Source organism: Ranitomeya imitator, chromosome 3 (genome assembly GCF_032444005.1).
Source record: "Ranitomeya imitator isolate aRanImi1 chromosome 3, aRanImi1.pri, whole genome shotgun sequence".
Classification (NCBI taxonomy): Eukaryota; Metazoa; Chordata; class Amphibia; order Anura; family Dendrobatidae; genus Ranitomeya; species Ranitomeya imitator.
Window position 1 is genome coordinate 838,697,392 of NC_091284.1, and position 16,831 is coordinate 838,714,222.

The window sequence follows — 16,831 nt, forward strand, 5'->3', positions numbered from 1 at the left end:
GAGACTATAATACAGGGGCCGCAGGGAGTGGAGACTATAATACAGGGGCCGCAGGGAGAGGAGACTATAATACAGGGGCCGCAGGGAGAGTAGACTATAATACAGGGTCCGCAGGGAGAGGAGACGATAATACAGGGTCCGCAGGGAGAGGAGACAATAATACAGGGACCGCAGGGAGTGGAGACTATAATACAGGGTCCGCAGGGAGAGGAGACAATAATACAGGGACCGCAGGGAGAGGAGACTATAATACAGGGGCCGCAGGGAGAGGAGACTATAATACAGGGGCCGCAGGGAGAGTAGACTATAATACAGGGTCCGCAGGGAGAGGAGACAATAATACAGGGACCGCAAGGAGAGGAGACTATAATACAGGGGCCGCAGGGAGAGGAGACTATCATACAGGGGATGCAGGGAGTGGAGACTATCATAGAGGGCCACAGGGAGAGGACACAATAATACAGGGGCCACAGGGAGAGGAAACTATAATACAGGGGCCGCAGGGAGAGGAGACTATAATACAGGGGCCGCAGGGAGAGGAGACTATAATACAGGGGCCGCAGGGAGTGGAGACTATAATACAGGGGCCGCAGGGAGAGGAGACTATAATACAGGGGCCGCAGGGAGAGGAGACTATAATACAGGGGCTGCAGGGAGAGGAGACAATAATTCAGGGGCCACAGGGAGAGGAGACTATAATACAGGGGCCGCAGGGAGTGGAGACTATAATACAGGGGATCCAGGGAGAGGAGACTATAATACAGGGGCCGCAGGGAGAGGAGGCTATCATACAGGGGCTCCAGGGAGAGGAGACTATCTTAGAGGGGCCGCAGGGAGAGGAGACAATAATACAGGGACCGCAGGGAGAGGAGACTATAATACAGGGGCCGCAGGGAGAGGAGACTATAATACAGGGGCCGCAGGGAGTGGAGACTATAATACAGGGGCCGCAGGGAGAGGAGACTATAATACAGGGGCCGCAGGGAGAGTAGACTATATTACAGGGTCCGCAGGGAGAGGAGACAATAATACAGGGACCGCAGGGAGAGGAGACTATAATACAGGGGCCGCAGGGAGAGGAGACTATAATACAGGGGCCGCAGGGAGAGTAGACTATAATACAGGGTCCGCAGGGAGAGGAGACAATAATACAGGGACCGCAGGGAGAGGAGACTATAATACAGGGGCCGCAGGGAGAGGAGACTATCATACAGGGGATGCAGGGAGTGGAGACTATCATAGAGGGCCACAGGGAGAGGACACAATAATACAGGGGCCACAGGGAGAGGAAACTATAATACAGGGGCCGCAGGGAGAGGAGACTATAATACAGGGGCCGCAGGGAGTGGAGACTATAATACAGGGGCCGCAGGGAGAGGAGACTATAATACAGGGGCCGCAGGGAGAGGAGACTATCATACAGGGGATGCAGGGAGTGGAGACTATAATACAGGGGCCGCAGGGAGTGGAGACTATCATACAGGGGCCGCAGGGAGTGGAGACTATCATACAGGGGATGCAGGGAGTGGAGACTATCATACAGGGGATGCAGGGAGTGGAGACTATCATAGAGGGCCGCAGGGAGAGGAGACAATAATACAGGGGCCACAGGGAGAGGAGACTATAATACAGGGGCCGCAGGGAGTGGAGACTATCATACAGGGGCCGCAGGGAGAAGAGACAATCATACAGGGGCCGCAGGGAGAGGAGACTATAATACAGGGGCCGCAGGGAATGGAGACTATCATACAGGGGCTGCAGGGAGTGGAGACTATAATACAGGGGCCGCAGGGAGAGGAGACAATAATTCAGGGGCCACAGGGAGAGGAGACTATCATACAGGGGCCGCAGGGAGAGGAGACTATCATACAGGGGCCACAGGGAGAGGAGACTATCATACAGGGGCCACAGGGAGAGGAGACTATCATACAGGGGCCGCAGGGAGAGGAGACTATCATACAGGGGCCACAGGGAGAGGAGACTATCATAGGGGGGTCGCAGGGAGTGGAGACTATCATAGAGGGGCCGCAGGGAGAGGAGACTATCATACAGGGGCCGCAGGGAGAGGAGACTATCATAGAGGGGTCGCAGGGAGAGGAGACTATCATAGAGGGGCCGCAGGGAGAGGAGACTATCATACAGGGGGCGCAGGGAGTGGAGACTATAATACAGGGGGCGCAGGGAGAGGAGACTATCATACAGGGGCCGCAGGGAGAGGAGACTATCATACAGGGGCCGCAGGGAGAGGAGACTATCATAGAGGGGTCGCAGGGAGAGGAGACTATCATAGAGGGGCCGCAGGGAGAGGAGACTATCATACAGGGGCCGCAGGGAGAGGAGACTATCATAGAGGGGTCGCAGGGAGAGGAGACTATCATAGAGGGGCCGCAGGGAGAGGAGACTATCATACAGGGGCCGCAGGGAGTGGAGACTATCATACAGGGGCCGCAGGGAGAGGAGACTATCATACAGGGGCCGCAGGGAGTGGAGACTATCATACAGGGGCCGCAGGGAGAGAAGACTATCATACAGGGGCCGCAGGGAGAGGAGACTATCATACAGGGGCCGCAGGGAGTGGAGACTATAATACAGGAGGCCACAGGGAGTAAAGACAATCAAACAGGGGCAGCAGGGAGAGGAGACTATCATACAGGGGCCGCAGGGAGTGGAGACTATCATAGAGGGGCCGCAGGGAGAGGAGACTATCATACAGGGGCTCCAGGGAGTGGAGACTATCATAGAGGGGCCGCAGGGAGTGGAGACTATCATACAGGGGCCGCAGGGAGTGGAGACTATCATAGAGGGGCCGCAGGGAGTGGAGACTATCATACAGGGGCTCCAGGGAGTGGAGACTATCATACAGGGGTGCCCGAGGGAGTGGAGACTATCATACAGGGGCCACAGGGAGAGGAGACTATCATAGAGGGGCCGCAGGGAGAGGAGACTATCATACAGAGGCCCCAATGAGTGGAGACTATTATACAGGGGTCGCAGGGAGAGGAAACTATCATACAGAGGCCCCAATGAGTAGAGACTATCATACAGGGGCCCCAATGAGTGGAGACTATCATACAGGGGCCGCAGGGAGAGTAGAGACTATCATACAGGGGCCCCAATGAGTGGAGGCTATCATACAGGGGCCCAGAGAGTGGAGACTGTCATATAGGGGGTCCAAGGAGTGAAGACTGTCATACAGGGGCCACAGGGTGAGGAGACAATCATACTGTGGCCCCAATAAGCGGAGCCTATCATACAGGGGCTGCAGGGAGAGGAGACTATCATACAGGGGCCCAGAGAGTGGAGACTATCATACAGGGGCCCAGAGAGTGGAGACTATCATACAAGGGCCCCAGGGAGAGGAGACTATCATACAGGGGCCCAGAGAGTGGAGACTATCATACAGGGGCCCAGAGAGTGGAGACTGTTATACAAGGGCCCCAGGGAGTGGAGACTATCATACAGGGTCCTCAAGGAATGGAGACTCATACAGGGTCACGAGGGAGTGTAGAGTATCGTACAGGGGCCCAGAAAGTGGAGGCTATCACACACAGTCAATGGGAGTGGAGACTATCATACAGGGGCCCCAGGGAGTGGAGGTTATATCACTGTGATATTTTACTCGGTCATCAGGGATTACAGGTTACCAAGAAGTACAGTCTATCCTAGTAGATCACCAGGAGACTATCATATAGGGTCACAAGGGAGTGGAGGTTATATCACTAGGATATTTTGCGGAGTCATCACAGATTACAGGCAAATCTAGTAGGTCACCACGAAGTGAAAGCTCTCATACCAGTTCACCAGGGACATGCAGCTGTTCTACTGGGTCACCAAGAAGTACAGGCTATCTTACTAGATCACCAGGGAGTGGAGACTGTCCTACCAGGCCACTGGGGAGTGGAGGAAGTCCTGATATATATGTTCAGGTTTGTCAACTTAATTTTTTATCTTTTCTGGACAACTGGTTCAAAAATCCCACTTTTTACAGACATATTGGAATTCCATAATAAATTGTTAAAGGGATTGTCCCATAAACAAAGTTCATTTTAATTTTCCCCGGCTGTCACCTCTCACCTAACAAAAATATTCAACCTTTCCCTCACTTCCGGTATTTTTCCATCCTCATTTAAGCATGCCATCATACATCCATTACTTAAAAAAACCATCCCTCGATCAAAACTGTGCCGCTAATTATAGACCTGTCTCTAATCTTCCCTTCATCTCTAAACTCCTCGAACGCCTGGTCCACTCTCGTCTTACCCGCTATCTCTCAGATAACTCTCTTCTCGACCCTCTTCAATCTGGCTTCCGCTCTTTACACTCTACTGAAACTGCCCTCACTAAAGTCTCTAATGACCTACTAACAGCTAAATCTAATGGTCACTACTCCATGCTAATTCTCTTGGATCTCTCCGCAGCATTCGATACTGTGGATCATCAGCTCCTTCTCACTATGCTCCGCTCCATCGGCCTCAAGGACACCGTTCTCTCCTGGTTCTCCTCCTCTGACCGATCCTTCACTGTATGTTTTGGTTCCTCCTCCTCTCACCTTCCCCTTACTGTTGGGGTTCCTCAAGGATCAGTCCTAGGCCCCCTACTCTTCTCTTTGTATACTGCCCCTATTGGACAAACAATCAGTAGATTTGGTTTCCAGTACCATCTCTATGCTGACGACACCCAATTATACACTTCTGCTCCCGATATCACACCGACCTTTTTAGAAAACACCAGTGATTGTCTTACCGCTGTCTCTAACATCATGTCCTCCCTCTATCTGAAACTGAACCTGTCAAAAACTGAACTCCTCGTGTTCTCTCCCTCTACGAACCTACCTTTGCCCAGGGCCGCCATCAGGGCATTACAGCCATCACTACAGTATGGGGCCCGATGAGCTGAAGCAAAAAGGGGGCCCGCACACGGTGGCAGCCCGGTCTGGGCGGGCCCCCCTCTCTTTGCTAATGCTCATCGGGCCCCTGGGATATTTTGTTTAAAGCTGCCGCAGACCAGATACATAACAACACTGTGGTGATTTAAAGTTACACCTACAGCGTTGTTAATGTATCCGGCAGAGAGAAATGGGCACTGTACCTTTAATTTGCGGGCCCTGGTGCATCATGGTCCCGACGTCACGTTACACACTGAACACTTCCTCATTCGGAGGAGTGTGGCGTGTGTTGTCGTCGGGCGGGCTGAGGCAGAGAGCAGGAGAAGTGAGGAGACTGCAGCCAGTGAGAAGAGGGTTCGGGTGGCTGCATGTGCCGGCGCTAATTCAGGTCTCTCCTCCTCCCCCCTGTCTGGCAGTTGTGCAGCTCTGTGCTCTTAGTCACGGAGAACTGTCACTCCAGTCCTGTTGGACACAGTGGGGGGCAGAAAGCTGGACACAGGGAGGGCAGAATGCTGGACACAGTGGGGGCAGAAAGCTGGACACAGTGGGGGCAGAATGCTGGACACAGTGGGGGCAGAATGCTGGACACAGGGGGGGCAGAAAGCTGGACACAGGGAGGGCAGTAAAGCTGGACACAGTGGGGGCAGAAAGCTGGACACAGGGAGGGCAGTAAAGCTGGACACAGTGGGTGCAGAATGCTGGACACAGTGGGGGCAGAAAGCTGGACACAGGGAGGGCAGTAAAGCTGGACACAGGGAGGGCAGAATGCTGGACACAGTGGGGGCAGAAAGCTGGACACAGTGGGGGCAGAAAGCTGGACACAGTTGGGCAGAAAGCTGGACACAGTGGGGGGCAGAAAGCTGGACACAGGGAGGGCAGAATGCTGGACACAGTGGGGGCAGAAAGCTGGACACAGTGGGGGCAGAAAGCTGGACACAGTGGGGGCAGAATGTTGGACACAGTGGGGACAGAAAGCTGGACACAGTGGGGGCAGAAAGCTGGACACAGTGGGGGCAGAATGTTGGACACAGTGGGGACAGAAAGCTGGACACAATGGGGGCAGAATGCTGGACACTGGGGGCAGAAAGCTGGACACAGGGAGGGCAGAATGCTGGACACAGTGGGGGTAGAAAGCTGGACACAGGGAGAGCAGTAAAGCTGGACACAGTGGGGGCAGAAAGCTGGACACAGTGGGGACAGAATGTTGGACACAGTGGGGGCAGAATGTTGGACACAGTGGGGGCAGAATGCTGGACACAGTGGGGGCAGAAAGCTGGACACAGTGGGGGCAGAAAGCTGGACACAGTGGGGGCAGAATGCTGGACACAGGGAGGGCAGTAAAGCTGGACACAGTGGGGGCAGAAAGCTGGACACAGTGGGGACAGAATGTTGGACACAGTGGGGGCAGAATGTTGGACACAGTGGGGGCAGAATGCTGGACACAGTGGGGGCAGAAAGCTGGACACAGTGGGGGCAGAAAGCTGGACACAGTGGGGGCAGAAAGCTGGACACAGGGAGGGCAGTAAAGCTGGACACAGTGGGGGCAGAATGTTGGACACAGTGGGGGCAGAATGTTGGACACAGTGGGGGCAGAATGTTGCACACAGTGGGGGCAGAATGTTGGACACAGTGGGGGCAGAATGTTGCACACAGTGGGGGCAGAATGTTGGACACAGTGGGGGCAGAATGTTGGACACAGTGGGGGCAGAATGCTGGACACAGTGGGGGCAGAATGCTGGACACAGTGGGGGCAGAATGCTGGACACAGTGGGGGCAGAATGCTGGACAGAGTGGGGGCAGAATGCTGGACAGAGTGGGGGCAGAATGCTGGACACAGGGGCAGACTGTGAGACCCGGGGGCAGAATGCTGGACATGGGGGCATGGTTGGAGACATAGGGGGCAGAATGGAGACATGGGGCAGAATTGGAGACAGATCGTGCAGGATCATGGGGCAGGATGGATACGATGGAGACAGATGGGGCAGGATGGAGAGATCACATGGGGCAGGATGGGGAGATCATATGGGACAGAATGGATACTCATGAGGGCAGGATGGGAGAACATATGGCTGACGCCAGGAATGAGACACACGGTGGCCAGGATGGGGAATTGTTATGAACAGGTGATTCAGAACCACAATGGACCTAGTGGTTAAGAGCACACAAGTGACCTGATAGTTACTAACATAGGACGAGCTCTGAGACGTGGGAACTCTGCTGACCGCAATCCCTAATCCTATCATACCACACTAAAGGTAGCCGTGGAGCGCTCCTGACCAGAACCTAGGCGCATCGGCACAGCCTGAGAAACTAGCTAGCCTGAAGATAGAAAAATAAGCCTACCTTGCCTCAGAGAAATTCCCCAAAGGAAAAGGCAGCCCCCCACATATAATGACTGTGAGTTAAGATGAAAATACAAACACAGAGATGAAATAGATTTTAGCAAAGTGAGGCCCGACTTACTGAATAGACCGAGGATAGGAAAGATAGCTTTGCGGTCAGCACAAAAACCTACAAACAACCACGCAGAGGGGCAAACAGACCCTCCGCACCGACTAACGGTACGGAGGTGCTCCCTCTGCGTCTCAGAGCTTCCAGCAAGCAAGAAAAACAAATATAGCAAGCTGGACAGAAAATATAGCAAACAAAAGTAACACAAGCAAAACTTAGCTTATGCAGGGCAGACAGGCCACAAGAACGATCCAGGAGACAGAAAGACCAATACTGGAACATTGACTGGAGGCCAGGAACAAAGAACTAGGTGGAGTTAAATAGAGCAGCACCTAACGACTTAACCACGTCACCAGAGGAAGGAAACTCAGAAGCCGCAGCCCCACTCACATCCACCAGAGGAAGCTCATAGACAGAACCAGCCGAAGTACCACTCATGACCACAGGAGGGAGCTTGACCACAGAATTCACAACAGTACCCCCCCCTTGAGGAGGGGTCACCGAACCCTCACCAGAGCCCCCAGGCCGACCAGGATGAGCCAAAAGAAAGGCACGAACCAGATCGGTAGCATGAACATCAGAGGCAAAGACCCAGGAATTATCTTCCTGACCATAACCCTTCCACTTAACCAGGTACTGGAGTTTCCGTCTCGAAATACGAGAATCCAAAATCTTCTCCACTATATACTCCAACTCCCCCTCAACCAAAACCGGGGCAGGAGGATCAACGGATGGAACCACAGGTGCCACGTATCTCCGCAACAATGACCTATGGAATACGTTATGGATGGAAAAAGCTGGAAGGGTGAAACGAAAAGACACAGGATTAAGAACCTCAGAAATCCTATACGGACCAATGAAACGAGGCTTAAACTTAGGAGAGGAAACTTTCATAGGAATATAACGAGATGACAACCAAACCAAATCCCCAACACGAAGTCGGGGACCCACACAGCGCCTGCGGTTAGCGAAACGTTGAGCCTTCTCCTGAGACAATGTCAAATTGTCCACCACATAAGTCCAAATCTGCTGCAACCTATCCACCACAGTATCCACACCAGGACAGTCAGAAGACTCAACCTGCCCTGAAGAGAAACGAGGATGGAAACCAGAATTGCAGAAAAACGGCGAAACCAAAGTAGCCGAGCTGGCCCGATTATTAAGGGCGAACTCAGCCAAAGGCAAAAAGGACACCCAATCATCCTGATCGGCAGAAACAAAACATCTCAGATATGTTTCCAAGGTCTGATTGGTTCGTTCAGTCTGGCCATTTGTCTGAGGATGGAAAGCCGAGGAAAAAGGCAAATCAATGCCCATCCTAGCACAAAAGGCTCGCCAAAACCTCGAAACAAACTGGGAACCTCTGTCAGAAACGATGTTCTCCGGAATGCCATGTAAACGAACCACATGCTGGAAGAACAATGGCACCAAATCAGAGGAGGAAGGCAATTTAGACAAGGGTACCAAATGGACCATCTTAGAGAAGCGATCACAAACAACCCAAATGACCGACATTTTTTGAGAGACGGGGAGATCCGAAATAAAATCCATAGAGATATGCGTCCATGGCCTCTTCGGGACCGGCAAGGGCAAAAGCAACCCACTGGCACGAGAACAGCAGGGCTTAGCCCGAGCACAAATCCCACAGGACTGCACAAACGAACGCACATCCCGTGACAGAGACGGCCACCAAAAGGATCTAGCCACCAAATCTCTGGTACCAAAGATTCCAGGATGACCAGCCAACACCGAACAATGAACCTCAGAGATAACTCTACTCGTCCATTTATCAGGGACAAACAGTTTCTCCGCTGGGCAACGGTCAGGTCTATTAGCCTGAAATTTTTGCAGCACCCGCCGCAAATCAGGGGAGATGGCAGACAAAATTACCCCCTCTTTGAGAATACCCGCCGGCTCAAACAAACCCGGAGAGTCGGGCACAAAACTCCTAGACAGGGCATCCGCCTTCACATTTTTAGAGCCCGGAAGGTACGAAACCACAAAGTCAAAATGGGAGAAAAACAGCGACCAACGAGCCTGTCTAGGATTCAACCGTTTGGCAGACTCGAGATAAGTCAAGTTTTTGTGATCAGTCAAGACCACCACGCGATGCTTAGCTACTTCAAGCCAATGACGCCACTCCTCGAATGCCCACTTCATGGCCAGCAACTCTCGATTGCCAACATCATAATTACGCTCAGCAGGCGAAAACTTCCTGGAAAAGAAGGCGCATGGTTTCAACACCGAGCCATCAGAATTTCTTTGCGACAAAACAGCCCCTGCTCCAATCTTAGAAGCATCAACCTCGACCTGGAACGGGAGCGAAACATCTGGTTGGCACAACACAGGGGCAGAAGAAAAACGACGCTTCAACTCTTGAAAAGCTTCCACAGCAGCAGAAGACCAATTGACCACATCAGCACCCTTCTTGGTTAAATCAGTCAACGGTTTAGCAATACTAGAAAAATTATTGATGAAGCGACGATAAAAATTAGCAAAGCCCAGGAACTTTTGCAGACTCTTCAGAGATGTCGGCTGAGTCCAATCATAAATGGCCTGAACTTTAACAGGGTCCATCTCGATAGTAGAAGGGGAAAAAATGAAACCCAAAAATGAAACCTTCTGAACACCAAAGAGACACTTTGACCCCTTCACAAACAAAGAATTCGCACGCAGGACCTGGAACACCATTCTGACCTGCTTCACGTGAGACTCCCAATCATCCGAGAAGACCAAAATATCATCCAAGTATACAATCAGGAATCTATCCAGGTACTCTCGGAAGATGTCATGCATAAAGGACTGAAACACTGATGGAGCATTAGAAAGCCCGAATGGCATAACCAGGTACTCAAAATGGCCCTCGGGCATATTAAATGCTGTTTTCCATTCATCGCCCTGTTTAATACGCACAAGATTATACGCACCACGAAGATCTATCTTGGTGAACCAACTAGCCCCCTTAATCCGAGCAAACAAATCAGACAGCAGCGGCAAGGGGTACTGAAATTTGACCGTGATTTTATTTAGAAGGCGGTAATCAATACAAGGTCTCAACGAACCATCCTTCTTGGCCACAAAAAAGAACCCTGCTCCTAATGGCGACGACGAGGGGCGAATATGACCCTTCTCCAAGGATTCCATTACGTAACTCCGCATAGCGGCGTGCTCAGGTACAGACAAATTAAACAGTCGACCTTTAGGAAACTTACTACCAGGAATCAAATCGATAGCACAATCGCAATCCCTATGCGGAGGTAGTGCACTGGACTTGAGCTCAACAAATACATCCCGGTAATCCGACAAGAACTCTGGGACCTCAGAAGGGGTGGATGATGAAATATACAGAAAAGGAACATCACCATGTACCCCCTGACAACCCCAGCTGGACACAGACATTGATTTCCAATCCAATACTGGGTTATGGACTTGTAGCCATGGCAACCCCAACACGACCACATCATGCAGATTATGCAACACCAAAAAGCGAATATCCTCCTGATGCGCAGGAGCCATGCACATGGTCAATTGAGTCCAGTACTGAGGCTTATTCTTGGCCAAAGGCGTAGCATCAATTCCTCTCAATGGAATAGGATACTGCAAGGGCTCCAAGAAAAACCCACAGCGCCTAGCATACTCCAAGTCCATCAAATTCAGGGCAGCGCCTGAATCCACAAATGCCATAACAGAATAGGATGACAAAGAACAGATCAAAGTAACGGACAAAAGAAATTTCGACTGTACCGTACCAATGGTGGCAGACCTAGCGAACCGCTTAGTGCGCTTAGGACAATCGGAGATAGCATGAGTGGAATCACCACAGTAAAAACACAGCCCATTCTGACGTCTGTGTTCTTGCCGTTCAGCTCTGGTCAAAGTCCTATCGCACTGCATAGGCTCAGGTCCATGCTCAGATAATACCGCCAAATGGTGCACAGTTTTACGCTCACGCAAGCGTCGACCGATCTGAATGGCCAAAGACATAGACTCATTCAGACCAGCAGGCATAGGAAATCCCACCATGACATCCTGAAGGGCTTCAGAGAGACCTTTTCTGAAAATTGCTGCCAGCGCACATTCATTCCATTGAGTGAGCACAGACCACTTCCTAAACTTCTGACAATATATCTCTACCTCATCCTGACCCTGACACAGAGACAGCAAATTTTTCTCTGCCTGATCCACTGAATTAGGTTCATCATACAGCAATCCGAGCGCCAGAAAAAACGCATCAATATTACATAATGCAGGATCTCCTGGCGCAAGGGAAAATGCCCAGTCTTGAGGGTCGCCACGTAATAAAGAAATAATGATCTTTACTTGTTGAACAGGGTCACCAGAGGAGCGGGGTTTCAAAGCCAGAAACAGTTTACAATTATTCTTAAAGCTCAGAAACTTAGCTCTATCTCCAGAAAACAAATCAGGAATAGGAATTCTTGGTTCTAACATAGAATTCTGAACCACAAAGTCTTGAATATTTTGTACTCTTGCAGTGAGATGATCCACACAAGAAGACAGATCTTTAATGTCCATCACTACACCTGTGTCCTGAACCACCCAAATGTCTAGGGGAAAAGAAAGACAAAACACAGTACAGAGAAAAAAAAATGGTCTCAGGACTTCTCTTTTCCCTCTATTGAGAAGCATTAGTACTTTTGGCCTCCAGTACTGTTATGAACAGGTGATTCAGAACCACAATGGACCTAGTGGTTAAGAGCACACAAAGTGACCTGATAGTTACTAACATAGGACGAGCTCTGAGACGTGGGAACTCTGCTGACTGCAATCCCTAATCCTATCATACCACACTAAAGGTAGCCGTGGAGCGCTCCTGACCAGAACCTAGGCGCCTCGTCACAGCCTGAGAAACTAGCTAGCCCTGAAGATAGAAAAATAAGCCTACCTTGCCTCAGAGAAATTCCCCAAAGGAAAAGGCAGCCCCCCACATATAATGACTGTGAGTTAAGATGAAAATACAAACACAGAGATGAAATAGATTTAGCAAAGTGAGGCCCGACTTACTGAATAGACCGAGGATAGGAAAGATAGCTTTGCGGTCAGCACAAAAACCTACAAACAACCACGCAGAGGGGCAAAAAGACCCTCCGCACCGACTAACGGTACGGAGGTGCTCCCTCTGCGTCTCAGAGCTTCCAGCAAGCAAGAAAAACAAATATAGCAAGCTGGACAGAAAATATAGCAAACAAAAGTAACACAAGCAAAACTTAGCTTATGCAGGGCAGACAGGCCACAAGAACGATCCAGGAGAAAGAAAGACCAATACTGGAACATTGACTGGAGGCCAGGAACTAAGAACTAGGTGGAGTTAAATAGAGCAGCACCTAACGACTTAACCACGTCACCTGAGGAAGGAAACTCAGAAGCCGCAGCCCCTTACATCCACCAGAGGAAGCTCATAGACAGAACCAGCCGAAGTACCACTCATGACCACAGGAGGGAGCTTGACCACAGAATTCACAACAGGGAATATTATTACCATAGGGGCTAATTTAGGGAAATTATTACTGCAGTGATGTATTTATTTTATTTTTTAAAGACACGGTTTTAAATGGGGGGGGGGGGGGGTTGTCCTGTTACTGTGTAGAGTGACACTATGTTGCCTCTTTTTCTTCATGTGGGTAATGTAGAAGTTGGGAAAAATTAAGTAATGTGTTCTACAAGCAGAGCTCGAGATAACTGTGTTATTTCCTGCAGAGACGAGTCCTGGCTGGATGAAGTGATGGCGGTCTGTGCTGGGTGAAAGATGAAGGACTTCACCTAGAGACGTCACTGGTGAGTCAGTGTGTTACCTATACACTGACACTATACACTGTATACTATATAGAGGTCCTGTGTATAATTTCACTAGTGATCACTGTATTATCTGTACACAGACACTGCATACTAAGTACAGATTTCCTGTGTATAATGGCACTTATGGTGATAGTATGGTGCTTTTTTTAATTACTGATCAGAATTGTAGTATTCAGTCACTATGTGTTGGTAATATGTGGTCTGGACATGGTGTTGCGGTATTTGTTCCTTGTATGTGATATTATTCGATCACTGTGGTGGTAATTAGAGTTGAGCGACCTTGACCTTTTTAGAGTCGAGCCGGGTTTTGCGAAACCCGACTATGTCCAAAGTCGGGTCGAGTGAAATCGGCCGATTATGACGTAAAGTCGGGATCGACCGAAACACGAAACCCAATGCAAGTCAATGGGGCAGCATAGTCGGCAGTGAGTGGGGGCCAGGAAAACACCTAGAGTGCCCATTTTAATGTCAAAACCATCCATTCTTCTTAATGAAGCTTGTCAAGCGTAATTTACCTTATAATAATTGGAAGGCGTTTGAAATTGGGGGTCATTTGGCTAAAGTTGTGGGGGGTAGGGCTGGTTCAAGTAATTAGTGGGCCCAGGAAATCTGGACCACGTCACGGCAGTGGAGCAGGGAGAGGTAAGTATTTCAACTTTGCAAGTGCTGTGAACCTGAGCAAGCAGGGGGGGCCCACTCGTTGGCATTGGCACTGGCACAGGGCCCCTCAAAGTACAGCGGTGTGTTTGCACGGCGGGGGCGCCTCCCACCGGCAGCAACACTTTTGCGTACTATGAGAGGCCCTGTGCCAGTGACGTCGCCAACTAGTATTCCTCCCCCCACCTGATGAAGGAACCTGCACTTTCATCTGCACCTTCCTCTTTGTCCCCGTGTAAGGTGGTATGGTATGCGGGAAGAGCAACCTGACTTTCAGCAGGGTCACAATGTTGTTGTGTAGCGTGCACGGGGAATGTTGCGTTATGGGTCAATGTACCAGCAGACTCATCTATCACTGGCTGGGCAATGGGCACGATGAAGTGGAAACACAGATATAGGCCCAAAGAAGAAAGTGGGCTAAATGCAGTTCAAAATTGGTAACACAGGAATAACCAGGGGGCATTGCAGTGGAGGACAACTGGAATGAGAGGCTGACACAGAGAGTAGGGCCAAATCAGTAAGTAGTCGAAATGCAGTTCAAAATTGGCAACCGTAGTAAACAGGCGGCACAGCTTTGTTCAGTGGAGGAGAACAGCAAGGAGTGGCAGACACCGATAGTAGGCCCCAACCCAACTAGTAGGCCAAATGCAGTCTAACATTAACAACTACTTAACGAGAGGCTGAAAATGGTATTTCAGGACAGGAAACCAGGAGAACAGCAAGGAGTGGCAGACACCGATAGTAGGCCCCAAACCAACTAGTACGCCAAATGCAGTTGTTCCATTTAACCACAATTTAATGAGAGCCTGAAGATAGAAGCTCAGGAAAGGCAACCTGGGGAACACCTTGGAGTGTAACACACCATCTCTCTCCACCCCATACCCATTTTGTAGGCCTAATGCTGTGTACTTTTCTACAACTACTAAACGAGAGTCGGAAGACCGAAGCAATGGCAAGGAAACCTGGGGAACACCTTGGAGTGTAACACACCATCTCTCTCCACCCCATACCCAATTTGTAGGCCTAATGCAGCCTACTTTCCGACACCTACTAAACGAGAGCATGAAGATCGAAGCTCAGGAAAGGCAACCTGGGGAACACCTTGGAGTGTAACACACCATCTCTCTCCACCCCATACCCATTTTTTAGGCCTAATGCAGTGTACTTTTCTACAACTACTAAACGAGAGTCGGAAGACCGAAGCAATGGCAAGCAAACCTGGGGAACACCTTGGAGTGTAACACACCATCTCTCTCCACCCCATTCCCCATTTTTTAGGCCTAATGCAGCCTACTTTCCGACACCTACTAAACGAGAGCATGAAGATCGAAGCTCAGGAAAGGCAACCTGGGGAACACCTTGGAGTGTAACACACCATCTCTCTCCACCCCATACCCATTTTGTAGGCCTAATGCTGTGTACTTTTCTACAACTACTAAACGAGAGTCGGAAGACCGAAGCAATGGCAAGGAAACCTGGGGAACACCTTGGAGTGTAACACACCATCTCTCTCCACCCCATACCCAATTTGTAGGCCTAATGCAGCCTACTTTCCGACACCTACTAAACGAGAGCATGAAGATCGAAGCTCAGGAAAGGCAACCTGGGGAACACCTTGGAGTGTAACACACCATCTCTCTCCACCCCATACCCATTTTGTAGGCCTAATGCTGTGTACTTTTCCACCAACTACTAAACGAGAGCCGGAAGATCGAAGCTCATGAAAGGCAACCCGGGGAACACCTTGGAGTGTAACACAACCTCTCTCTACACCACGAAAGGGCTGATTCTTAGGAAGGAAGGCTGTTGTAAATAAGCATTGCGCGTCCGAGGGTGATTATATTCTTATTCGGTATCTACTCACCCTCGGACGCGCCATGCTTCTTGATTTGTAATTAATGTTTATTTGCAATGTGCTTTTGACTTACTCAATTATTTTTTTAATTATTGATTTTATTAAATTAATAGTTTAACATCTTATTGGAAATAATTTAAAGGAGACGTGACAGGACAACACTCGGTGGATGCCATATCTGTGTTAACAACTCCAAAAAACTTTCAGTTAACTTCTTGCAGGAGAAAGAAATTGTAGCTGTTGGACCTTTGTAGTACAGTTCCAGATATTTGTTGTGTGTTTGTTTTGATTGTTAAAATGTCTGCATTTGAGATCTCAACACGATCTTATTTTTTATAATCAAATTAATTTTTTAAATATTTTATTAGGTTGGTTCAAGGGGTACACGGGCCGCAGTAGACAGGTCAGTGGAGGCCTAGTGGAAGGAGGGACCGCAGATGCGCCACTGTTTCACCCATACACAATTAGTAGGCCTAATGCAGCGTAGTTTCCAACAGCTACTAAACGAGAGCCGGAAGATCGAAGCTCAGGAAAGGCAACCTGGGGAACACCTTGGAGTGTAACACAACCTCTCTCTACACCACGGAAGGGCTGATTCTTAGGAAGGAAGGCTGTTGTAAATAAGCATTGCGCGTCCGAGGGTGATTATATTCTTATTCGGTATCTACTCACCCTCGGACGCGCCATGCTTCTTGATTTGTAATTAATGTTTATTTGCAATGTGCTTTTGACTTACTCAATTATTTTTTTAATTATTGATTTTATTAAATTAATAGTTTAACATCTTATTGGAAATAATTTAAAGGAGACGCGACAGGACAACACTCGGTGGATGCCATATCTGTGTTAACAACTCCAAAAAACTTTCAGTTAACTTCTTGCAGGAGAAAGAAATTGTAGCTGTTGGACCTTTGTAGTACAGTTCCAGATATTTGTTGTGTGTTTGTTTTGATTGTTAAAATGTCTGCATTTGAGATCTCAACACGATCTTATTTTTTATAATCAAATTAATTTTTTTTATATTTAATGATGTTGGTTCAAGGGGTACACGGGCCGCAGTAGACAGGTCAGTGGAGGCCTAGTGGAAGGAGGGACCGCAGATGCGCCACTGTTTCACCCATACACAATTAGTAGGCCTAATGCAGCGTAGTTTCCAACAGCTACTAAAC

At 49.5% G+C, this 16,831-nt stretch overlaps 1 protein-coding gene across 2 annotated transcripts in view; it reads right to left on the minus strand.

Annotated features, from left to right (window-relative positions):
* LOC138671411 (protein sel-1 homolog 3-like) overlaps positions 1-16,831 on the minus strand; it is a 564,245-nt gene that overhangs the window by 474,182 nt on the left and 73,232 nt on the right. The window contains exon 1 of one of the 2 annotated variants that reach the window (XM_069759568.1): positions 4,833-4,945. The exons of the other annotated variant lie outside the window; for it this stretch is intronic. The gene's annotated coding sequence lies outside the window, so the exon portion shown is untranslated. Of the gene's footprint in view, positions 1-4,832; positions 4,946-16,831 lie in introns of those variants that run through there. 2 annotated transcript variants of the gene reach the window in all.